General features: G+C 35.1%; 1 long non-coding RNA gene across 1 annotated transcript; it reads right to left on the bottom strand.

Moving 5' to 3' along the window:
• Positions 1 to 2146: 2146 nt before the first annotated feature.
• LOC113963332 lies at positions 2147 to 7224 on the bottom strand. The gene is made up of 4 exons (XR_003532750.1): positions 7140 to 7224; positions 6386 to 6448; positions 3913 to 4003; positions 2147 to 2230 (listed from the first exon to the last, which is right to left on the bottom strand). It is a non-coding gene; the product is annotated as an uncharacterized LOC113963332 (long non-coding RNA).
• Positions 7225 to 8560: the final 1336 nt, after the last annotated feature.

Genomic DNA, 8560 nt, shown 5'->3' with positions numbered 1-8560 from the left:
GCCTATCATTTCAGTTACTCAATCTGCTTTTATCAGCAAACAAAATAAATAAATACAAACTGATTTCTGTTACCCTGTGCAACTATGTATTGGGCAGTATTAAGCATTATTTTGCACATTGTTGTCCATCTTTCTATTAAAAGCATAAACATAGCCACAGAGCAGCTGGGCTAAATTGTCAAAGGAGGATGCACAATTAAACAGGATCTTACTAGTACAATCGAGGTCTGTAATTAAGCCTCTGTCTCCACAGACACATCTGGTCCCTGCCTCTTCAATGTGCTCTGGAATCTGATATTTACTGTTGTTTGGCAGTAACATGTGTGTTGGGGAAGATGGGGGTTGGGTTTGTGTATACACTGGGTACTATACACCTCAGAAAAATCTGCAGAAACAAGACCTTAGTGTTAATGAACTAAATTTCAAACGAGGACATCATTTACCTTCTTAGGAAGGTTTAAAATTAGTCACATATTTACCTGTATTTATTTGCTTGTTTTTAAAAAAACATGGATATTGGAAAACAGTGGAATCAATTACTGCATCACACTTGAAATAAAAGCACAGTTTTTGTAGAACTGTTTGGCCTATTTTTTAAATTCTATGCATTATCCAAGTATTGTGGTAATGCCTATGGCCTAAAAATATTTCTCATTTCTATTCTAGATTTTAGAATAAAATAGTTAGAAAGCATTGAAAATGTGTCATTCAGTGTGGCACTTATAAAGCTAAAAAATGCATGTTATAGATCATATATTAAGGATCAAAGTCACATGACTCTAAATTCAAAGTAAACAGATTTTAAATTTTCTCTATACTGTTTCCCTGCCTGTATGAATATAATAAAAGATGATGTCACTCATATGTACAATCATAGAATCAGAGAATGCTTTGAGTGGGAAGGGACCTTTAGAGATTTTCCAGTCCTAACCACCTTCCACAGGCAGAGACATTTGACACTAGATCTGGTTGCTCAAAGCCCCCTCTAACCTGATCTTGAACAAAGATGGGGCATCTACAACCTTTCTGCTCTACTTATTCCAGTGTCTCAAAACTCTTATTCTAAAAAAACCCTCTTCCTTACGTCCAATCTAAACCTATATTCTCTCAGTTTAAAACCATTTCTCCTTGTCCTATCACTACAGATCTTTGGTAAAAAGTCTTTCTCCATCTTTCCTATTGGCTGCCTTTATGTAATGAAAGGCTGCGATGAGGTCTCCCCAAAGTCTTCTCTTCCCCAGGCTAAACAACACCAACTCTCTCAACCTTTCCTCATAGAAGAGTAGTTCCATTTCTCTGATCATTTTCATGGCCCTTCTCTGGACTCACTTCGACAGGTCCACATCTTTCCTTTACTGAGGAATCCAGAGCTGGATACAGTACTCCAAGTTTGGTCTCATGAGAGCAGAGTAGAAGGGGAGAATCCCCTTCCTTGACCTGATGGCCATGCTTCTTTTGATGCAGCTCAGAATAAGGTTGGCTTTTTGATCTGCATGTGCACAATGGCACCTCATGTCCAATTTTTCATCCATCAATATCTCTAAGTCCTTCTCTTTCTGGTTGCTTTTAATACTTTTGTACTTGGGATTGTCCTGACCAAGATGCAAAGGCCTTTCAGTTGGCCCTGTTGAACTTCAGTAGGTTTACATAGGCTTACTCCTCCAGCCTATCCAGGTCCCTCTGGATGGCATCCCATCCCTCAGGCATGTCAACTACATGGTGTCGTCTGCAAACTTGCTGAGGATACACTCAATCCCACTGTCTACATCATTGATAAAGATATTAAATAGTATTGGTCCTAGTGAAGAAGCCTGAGGGAGACTTTGCCCACTTGGGCACCATGCCATTGAACACCATCCAATTCTTTATCCAACAGTTCACCCATCAAATCCACATCTCTCCAATAGAGAAGTAAGAATGTTGTGCAGGACCTCATCAAAGGCCTTACAGAAGTCCAGGTAGATGACATCCACAGCTTTTTCTCTGTCCATTGCTGCAGTCACTCTACTGTAGAAGGCTACTGGATTACTGAGGCATACGCATTCAATTAACTGTAGAGTAGGAGTGAAATGAGAAGTGAGGGTACACGCAAAATCAATCAGCACTTACATTGTCATTGCAAACATACATATGTAATTAAAAAGAAGCATGTTTTCAGTCTTTGAAGGATATATGGGTTGTACTGAGTTAGTTCCTGTTGGATCACAGTGGCACGAGTATAAACAAGTCTCTGTAAAAGTGTCACAAATGTGAGAAAAGATAATTATTTCTGCACTGCAGATATTTACTGCTGACAATCAGCTTTGTATAAAGCCTATTGGAAACAATTGAAAAGTTCTCAGCAGTTTCAGTGGTTCTTTTATTAAGAATCATATGAAGAGTTTGTTTATAATATAATAAGTAGATAAATCTTTCCTTTTGCATTTAAATAAAAGAAGTTTTGTTAATTTCAGTGGATTAAAAAACCCAATTATTATGCAAGTAAACATTGTAAAATTAAAAAGTGTTGGATTGATTTTGTCTGTCTAGATCTCATACTCTATCATATCTATGCAATTAATATATAATAACATAGATATATATGCACTTATCTCTTCTTAAACTGGAGCCAGAATAAAATTTCATATTCTAAGGAAAAAATCTGAATATCTTAAAAATCCTTTTTTTTATAAAAGGAGAGAAAAAAGCTGAGCTAGGTTTCAACATTCAGCACAGATTGTCTAATAGGCAAAAGTGTGCATATTGAGGCCAGAAACACACTGCTGACTCTACACCCTTGTTACGATTCAGATAATAGCAGTCCTGTGCATGTAAAGAAGACTATATTAAAAATTAATGCATAGACTTACCCTGTGTGGGTTTTTTTCCCATTCTATTCTGTAGATTTTATGACTAAAAACTTTGGGACATTCTTTGAGCCCTTTTCTAGAATAATTTGAACCAGAGGTTGTTAGGGCTGAAAAGACACTCATAACTTGAATGTTTAGTTATTTATTAACTTCCCTGGCCCATGAGAGATAGTTAGGATATACTAACAAGACATTTCTTTCCAGAAAAAATAAGAAAGATATTTAAAATTGTAATGCCTACTTGACACTAGGCATGGGGAGTTTATCTTTTAATTTGATCCAATTTTAACGGCAGAAGTCTTAAGGCGGGTTTTGCGTCTGACTCAGTAAATATGAACTATGTGGCATTCTAGTTACAGAGGAAACATGTTGCAAATGTCCTACCCCTGCTGCATTATAAATGATGGCACAGTAGTCTTGTGCCATTCAGAATAAAAGGAATGAAAGGAATGGAAAGTCAGAAGTCAAAGTCAAATAACTGCAGCAGGTAGGTAGCCAGCATTAAACTGCTGAGAAATGTTACAGGTATTTAAACCACCATTTCTAGGATTTTCTTTCCACATCCAGAAAACACCTGTGGAGTACATAGTCTTTGCTTGAATCTGGGAGAAGTGTAACAGAAACCCACATGAAAAGTTAGGGTTTCACTTTGTAACTTTGACTATTGTCATGGCTAGGCTTCACGAACGAAGATTTGACTATTGTATTGAATCAACAAACACCAAGCCCTATTCAATTCTAATTAATTGAGTTCATAAATGTCTGTTTTATGAACTTGAAATCACAGAATCAACTACTTTGGAAAAGACCTCTGAGATCATCCAGTTCAACCTATGACCAAACACCACCTTGTCAACTAGACCATGGCACTATGTGCCATATCCAGTCTTTTCTTAAACACCTCCAGGGACTAAATGTGTGGTTATTTCATATTAACTCTACGAACCATAAGTTATGGAATTGTAATAAATAATTTTATTATTATTGTTTATTATGTATGTGTATGGGTTTTTTTACAGAACATTTCACAGGGTTTGACTTCTGATACTAGCTGTTTGTTTACCTTGAGGGAGGTATTAACAGCAAAAAATGGCAGCTGGAATGAATTTATGCTTCTTGAGTAACCCCTATGCTTCAGTTGAGTGACTGTTACCCTGAAGTAGATAAAAGATTTGAACTGGTTTTAGCTTTATGGAGAGATACAGTATAAACCCAAAAATATTTGTTAAAGGTTTTGGGTAACTGCAGTGTCATGTTTGCATCCCCAGAAACTAATATTCAATGAAACATATGATGTCAGTTCAATACTCTTCCACATCTTGAGACAGACTGGACCTCCAAGCATCTATTTTGCTCTAATAAAGAAAAGAAAAATAACTTCTTACTGTACTTGTTCTAGACTACAGTGAAACAGCAACCTATGTTCTGTCATCTGCCTGAACAAGAATTGCACTTGGTTTTGGACTAAAATAAGGTTTTAAAAAGCATAAAAAAGATGTAATTTCACAGGAACACAAATGTTCAATCAAGTGGAATAGGCAAAAAATATTGAACATGCATGGCAGCCAAGTCAGATATACTTTGAAGATGAAAACTAGAAACTTAACTTTCTCCTTCACTATGTCTGTAACAAAGTAACAGTTGATACCACATTGTATTATTGCCTAAATATTATAAAACATTCTAGACATCAAGAGAAAGGATGCATCTGATTTCAATAAAAAATTTCAGAAAAAACAAGATTTGAGTCCAGTGTGGATGTTGGTCTACCTGGTGGTGTAGTTTGCCGTAAAGAGGTAATGAAATACTTCACCCTCTGAAATACAAAGAAATTTATTTCAGTTCACTCTAAGAACTGCAGGAAGTAGGACAAACACATTGGTTTGTGGTTAATGATGCAGCACTTTTAAAGAAATCAATTTTGATGCAGTTATATGTTATTTTCTTCAAGGGACAGTTCTCTGATCTCAGGCTTAGGTGGCAAAGCTTTACTGTGTCCTCTTGCTTAAACTCCCTCATCACAGCACAGGCTTTGTTCTTCTGTACTGCCTAGTGGGGTTGCTCTCTGTGCCTCATAATTCCCATCTGCAAAAAAAGGCATATTCTACTCATTAACTCCAGAGAAATATTAATAATCTACAGTAAAAAAAAAAAATTAAAACAGAAAGGGAAAGATGTTTAATATGACTGATATTTACTTATTTTATTTAAACATGAGTGAACTTTATCTTTGAAGAAATTATATTTTGATTTAAAAAAAAAGATGTGTAGGCAAAGAGCCGAAGTAGTCTACGATAAAAGGAAAAGACTAGTCCTGTCTAATAGATAACCTGACAGGATACATATGATAATATTATTCCATCTAACTTAAAATCATAATTGCATTTTAAGATTAATGGGAAGTATTAATATTTAGCAGTACATACTCCCTTCTTATCCTCACTAGAGATTAATGAACATTCAAAGACTGAACAAAATCTGCAATTGGAAATAATTTGTCATTTAGAAAGTGTCATTGATCAACACCCAGCTATTCAGTAGTATACTATTTGATTTCTATTGAAAATTATTTAATTTTTATGCTTAGTAAATATCTACAGAAAGATCCTTCAGCTCTTATTCATGCGCACACCCTATGATCATAAACCAGATAAGGGTTGCCCACTTCTGAGATCCTTTAGCAAGAAAACTCACAAAAGCATGTTTAATAGTGGTGAGAAAACAGTGTATGCTTGGTCTCCTAGAAAAATTTTGTCTAAAAGTGCACCTGCCCAACATTTCTGTAGTGAATAGAGAATCCCTAGATTGTTAATCTGAGATGCTAGTTTATCTCCTTTGATTTTTTTAGGGAACCTGATTTAATCGTGATTTCAGATATGCTAGGTGCCTAAAGTGAAGTGGGAAGGTTTCCACATTAGGAAACACTACAGCTAAAATAAATGGAAATATGTTAATGTCACTACTGTTTTTCCATTCTTTCTGGGAGGATGACATGTGAACGATAGTGTCATTCTAAAAGTGAGGAAAATTTCTGTCCCAGTCCTCAAGGAAGGGAGCTGGAATATTCATGCAGATTTTTCATCTTCACATGACTCGTGAATTGATGGAAAATTATACACTGCCTCACTGCATCATCACAAAAGCACATTTATCATGACATTGTTTGAATGAAAAATTCAACATTTATTTATCTGTTATTAAGCTTTAAAAAAAACCCAAACAACTCCAAAAACAAAACCTAAAATTAAATCAAGGAAATAAAATAAACCTGTGTGAAACAAGTAGTGTGATTAGACATACTCTTTAAGGAGATGTTATATTCACTGAAGCAATGAAATTATGTTGCTTGAAGAGAATATAAATATTTTCACATTATTCTGCCATTACTTTAGCTATTTTAGACATTCTGAAGGTCTAAAAGAAGCACAGTAGCCCTTCAGAGATCTTGTGTCATGGAGGAGTCTTCACAGCTGTACACCATTAGGGGATACCAAAAGAAAATATAAGAATAGTCATCTTGTCCCATGAGTGTAGACCTGAATTCTCAGTGGATTCCTTCATATTTCATATCTGGGTCTTTCAGTTCTGCAGTCAGAAGGCTGAAAAAAGGAATATTAGTAGAAGAAAAATCACAGAATAATCATTACAATGTAGAAACATTAATCGATATACAATAAAACTTTGTAATGGAAGAAGAAGACTATTGGTATGCAATTAGTGCTGTGAAAAATTTGAAGATTTTAGGACTATTACACATGACAAATAATAGTCAGGGCAATAAATAATCAGCCAGTACATATCACTACAGGCAAAATGTCTTTTTTTTCTTTAATGAAGTATCTGGGTTTGCATTTATGAGTTTAAAGCATCACAAGTGTCTATTAATTCATTGGCATTTCTGCCTGAGTTTGGCAATTGGTTATAGATTTACCTATGATTTATGATTTGTCATTTATGGCATATAACTTTTAAGACATTTTTCTAATTTAAGTTATATTTCTATGCTGTGTGGTGATTAAAACAATTACCCTTATTAAATAATGTATTGGGTTGAAATGTCATTTGCTTTATGAATTCACATTGACTTGTTTGTTGTTTCTAACATATTTTTTCTTTGCAATATTTGCATTCTGTGGTGCAGTTGCCTTAAACTAACTGAGCTAGGTAAGCATTCAACCAACGGACTTCAGTTATATGATATTCAAAACTGTGAAATGTAACTGCTCGGTTCCAGCAGTAGAAATTACAATGCAGATTATTAAATTCGCGTAAACTGTGATTCCCACAAACCTCCTTGAATACTGAAGTAGTCAAGATGGAAAATAGAAAATAAGAAGGGTACAGACTCAAGTGGGTTGCCTAAACTGAATTGTCATGGTCTGGGGCTCCCAGCACAGGAAAGACATAGACCCATTGGAACAAATTCAGAACAGGTCACAAAGAGGATCAAAGGGCTGGAACACCTGTCCTTTGAAGACAAGCTGAGAGAGTTGGGTCTGTTCAGAAGAGAAGGCTCCAGGGAGACGTTATAGCATCCTTCCAGTACTTAAAGAGGGCCTACAAGAGAGATGGGGAGGAACCTTTCACAAGGGCATGTAGTGACAAGACAGGGAGGAATAAATAGCAAATTACAGATCCTTCTACTTTCCATTGTCTCATAAGACTAATCATTTCAGCTAATATCTACACATTTAAAAATTAAGAGAGTTGGAGAGAAGATGCAGCCGCAAAGAGAAGACAACTTCAGGAAAGAATTTGCAAATTAAGAAAATGGACTGGGATCCATAACGCATATATATTGCACAGCTATGTTCAGTGTGGCTCAATTTGTTCAACAGACAGCTTTTTTTAGTGCCAACTGACACTTTTTATGGCTTGCAACTTAGTTTTCAGTGCTGTGCTAATCAAACCTTGGTGTCATAAATACCTTGCAAAGTGTGACAAATCTGACTTTGATAGAATAGAGTACTGTTCACCTTGACACTTCCTCTGCCTCATATATATGTGCTTGATATTGCCTTAAATTTAGTAAGGGAATCTGAAAATTACAGAGGAGTTGAAACAGGTGAAATTAATGTGGTCATACAAAGGATGCCAAAAATATTTTTTATTTTTTATGTAAGAAATACAATACATTTTCAGAAGTTTCTAAAGATATTCTCAGTTATTAGCAATTATTATCTCTTATGCAGTTTAACAGTCTACATTAAGTGATTATTTCCACTGTTGAAATTATATTTCTTGAAGAAATATGTTGATTACTTTGTATCTGCAGAAGATTATTCTTTTAAAATTATCCATTGCACAAATTGTTTTCAGCTCTGCTGCATTGCAGCATCACTTCAGCAAAATATCAATTTATAAAAAAAATCTGCCAGTAAAGGAGAAAGAAGTCTCCCATCTTTAGGATTTCTGCTAGCTTTTATTATGTTTAATTTGCTTCATTATTCTCATACTTTTCTTTATGATTTCTTAGAAATTGATGAAGAATACACAGAGTACTTAAGTAATAAAAGTGCAGATCTATTCTTCTATACAAATTAGCTGCTGAAAAAGTTAAATAAATTGCAGGCTCGGTGCATAATTCCCATCTTATTAATGCTGTCTAAATCCCAGTTTCCAAACATACCCTCCATCAAAACACATCTCCTTCATTTCACCTCTATCTGCTTCTGTCAATCTACACATTTCCTCCAATTAAGAATTCAAAA

This window comes from Neopelma chrysocephalum, unplaced genomic scaffold (assembly GCF_003984885.1).
Source record: "Neopelma chrysocephalum unplaced genomic scaffold, ASM398488v2 Primary Assembly neopelma1_25, whole genome shotgun sequence".
In the NCBI taxonomy this organism is placed as follows: domain Eukaryota; kingdom Metazoa; phylum Chordata; class Aves; order Passeriformes; family Pipridae; genus Neopelma; species Neopelma chrysocephalum.
The sequence above is the reverse complement of the archived record's forward strand: the minus strand, read 5'-3'. Positions and strand labels throughout refer to the sequence as shown.